This window comes from Arachis hypogaea, chromosome 17 (assembly GCF_003086295.3).
Source record: "Arachis hypogaea cultivar Tifrunner chromosome 17, arahy.Tifrunner.gnm2.J5K5, whole genome shotgun sequence".
Classification (NCBI taxonomy): domain Eukaryota; kingdom Viridiplantae; phylum Streptophyta; class Magnoliopsida; order Fabales; family Fabaceae; genus Arachis; species Arachis hypogaea.
Genome location: NC_092052.1, coordinates 40,416,400 through 40,419,916, shown reverse-complemented (window position 1 = coordinate 40,419,916; position 3,517 = coordinate 40,416,400). Strand labels below are relative to the sequence as shown.

The window sequence follows — 3,517 nt, the reverse complement described above, 5'->3', positions numbered from 1 at the left end:
CCACTCATAGTTTCATAACTGAAACAAGATCCTCCATTAGAAATTTGGAGGTATAAGTTGGTCAACTAAGCAAGAGAATCCCTGAAACTCCTCCTGACACTCTTCCACGTCACTGAAGTAAACCCAAGAGAAGAGTGCAAGGCCATCACCACTGAGACAGAGGCCGAATCTAGAGAGACTGGGAAGGCATTAAACGGTAGTGAGGAAGATCTCACTGGGCGTTCAACGCCCAAAATGGCTGAGAGCCTGGCGCTGAACACCAGCGAGGAAGCCCTCATTGGGCATTCAACTCCCACCCTGCCAGCAGAGCTGGCGTTGAACTCCAGCCAGGGAACACTGGCTGGGTGTTCAACGCCCAAACAAGTAGAAACTTTGGCACTGAACGCCAGTGAGGAAGCCCTTACTGGGCGTTCAACACCCAACCAGACAGGGAAGCTGGCGTTGAAAGCCAGCAAGGACATCCCTGCTAGGTGTTCAACGCCCATAATGGTAAGGGAACTAGCGTTTAACACCAGTAAGGGTATACAACATGGGCATTCAACTCCGAAAGAGCCATCAGAGCTGGCGTTGAACGCCAGTAAAGGCACACCCTCTGAGTGCTCAATACCTACTCAAGAAATCCCTATCCAAGAACTAAAGGAAGCTAGGGCTCATATAGAGACGATAGAGGTTCCTTTGCATGCACTTCTACAATGCATGAGTTTTGATAAATACTCATCCTCTGATGAGGATGAAGACACCAGGGTAGAGCAAGTTGCTCGGTACCTAGAAGCTCTCATGAAGCTGAATGCCAAGCTATTTGGTACAAAGCTGATAAACCATTATTTTATGATTTATATTGTGTTTAATTGAGTGGATTTTATCAAGCCATTACCTACTTATTCATATGAATTACATGATTTTATAATTCCTTCCTAGTATTGTTTATGGTTGAAAACTTGCTTCCTAGAAACCTTTAATTAGTACATTTTGACTCTCCTTTATACCATTCAATGCCGCGATTCGTGTGTTAAGTGTTTCAGGCTTCATAGGGCAGGAATGGCTCAGAGAATGGAGAGGAAGCTTGCAAAAATAGAAGGAACACAAGAAACTAAGGAGATGACCAGCGAATACTGACGCGAGCGCATGGCTCACGCGAACGCGTGGAATGGAGAAAATCACAGCGACGCGAACGCATGCTTGACGCGTATGCGTGGATTGGAGTCTGCACGAATGACGCGAACGCGTGGACGACGCGTACGCGTGACAAGTAAAATCGCTAAATGACGCGAACGCATGGACGACGCGTATGCGTGACCTGCGCGATCTGCAGAAATAACAGAAAATGCTGGGGGTGATTTCGGGCCGCATTTTGACCCAGTTTTCGGCCCAGAAACACAGACTAAAGCTAGGGAACATGCAGAGACTCAATACGCATCCACACACATTCAGATACATTGATACTAGGATTACTTTTAGTTTTAGATCTGAATCTAGATTAGCTTTACATTGATAGTTTATGTTTTTGCTTTGGATTTTGGATGTTGAAGAGTCATTACCTCCGTTGAAGACATTACTTTAGTTTGTTTCCCTATTCCTTTACTCTTTTCAGTTGATCATTGACCCTATTCAGATAAGTATGTTACATTTTGGATTTATTAATAAATAGAGTTACCTTTACTTTTAATTAATTATTAATTCTCTATTTTATTTTATTTAATTTATTAAGTCTTCTTATATTTTTATGAGTATTATATCCATGTCAATGGAGTAGTTTTTCTACTTGACATGGGGGTTCATTAAGAGGAGACACTTGAGTTGGAAGGCTTAAGTGCTTAGTTAAATTGAACGTTGTTGGCTAGTTCTGTATTCACTAACACTAGACCTTCCTAAGGGAGAGGACTAGGATTTGCGAATAAGGGTTAGCTTAATCACTTGACTTTCCTTTATTTAGTAAGGGTTAACTAAGTGAAAACAATAACCTTTTTAATATTACACTTAAGAGACCCCAACAAGGATAGAACTTCCAATTAATCATTCCCCCAGTCAAGGCTTTTTATTTAGAATATTAATAATTATTCTTAGTTTATTTTTATTGCTCTAATTTATAATTATTCAATTGTTCATCATTATTCAACTCTCAAACTTTCGGAAAATTCCTAGTTAATAAAATAACACTCTTTCCTGCAACTCATTGGGAGACGACCTTGGACTCATATTCCCAGTATTTTTATTTCTAAAATTTGTGACAACTTTTTTAAATTGACAAGGCGGACCTTAGCTTATTAAGAACTATACTCACAACGTACTCTATAAGTTATTTCTTAATTAGTCGACTTCTGCCTGCTATTCAATTTTTGGCGCCGTTGCCGGGGAGTTGCAATAATGTGCTAGATTATTAATTAGTGTATATATTTTTATTTATTTGCATATTTTATTTTTATTTTGTTACCATGAGCCATATGTCTTTCTCATTGAATGACGCGTTCACTGCCTGATCCGAGCTTAGCCGCTTTTGATCCTGAAATTGAAAGAACTCTTTCATGTACTAGGCGAGCTCGACATCGGTTAGCCTCTGAGGGTGGTGAAGTGATTGTTATCAATTCACCAGTCTCATCTGAGGGCGAATCTGAACTGCCATCTGAGAGCGAGACAAGCTCTTTTACTACTGATTCAGTAGATTCACGTGCAGGTAACATAGCAGAACCGGAGGATTACTCTCCAGGAAGCTGGAGTCCCAGATTTTATACGGCAACCGTATCAAGTGCGTCATCCAAATCTGGCTGCAGATTTTGAACTGAAGACTGCACTAATCAACTTGATGCCCAAGTTTCATGACTTACCTGCTCAAGAGCCTATCAAGCACCTTAGGGATTTCCAGACAGCCTGTTCTACTGTTAGGCGTCATGGTGCAGATGAAACTTCTATTCTGTTAACTGCCTTCCCGTTTTCTCTTGAGGAAAAGGTGAGGGAATGGTACTACGCTCAACCTGAAGCGTCTGTTACTAACTGGGATACGCTCAGGAGAGAATTTTTGGAAAGTTACTTTCCATCTGAAGTCACAGATAGACTGAGAAACGAGATCTCCTGCATTATTCAAGGTGACTCGGAGACTCTCTATGAGTACTGGGAGTGTTTTAAGAACCTTCTAGACGCATGCCCCCATCACATGATTGACAGACTAGTGTTGATCAGCTACACTCAAGGCATGAACCCCCAGGATAAGACTACACTGGATGGTGCTAGTAATGGTTCAATGAAAAAGTACAGGACCGTAGATGAAGCATGGCAACTGATCAGCGACTTAGCTGAGTCTACTAGGAATCACAGGTAGAGGCGCAGCCACTCAAAAGCTGTTGCAGAGGTTTCCTCTGGCGTTGAAACTACTGCTCTTACCCAGAGTATATGTGAAATGACCAACCTACTGAAACAGATGCAGTTAAATTAACAACAAGCACAACAAGCTCAGCCTCTCCCACCACAACACAGCCAACAGTTGGTTCCACAAAGAGTATGCGGGATCTATGCTGATTATAGT

The 3,517-nt window shown here is 41.7% G+C and overlaps 1 non-coding gene across 1 annotated transcript; it reads right to left on the bottom strand.

The window, feature by feature from the left end:
* Positions 1-3,046: 3,046 nt before the first annotated feature.
* Positions 3,047-3,154, bottom strand: LOC112768180 (small nucleolar RNA R71). The gene has a single exon (XR_003185618.1). It is a non-coding gene; the product is annotated as a small nucleolar RNA R71 (small nucleolar RNA).
* Positions 3,155-3,517: the final 363 nt, after the last annotated feature.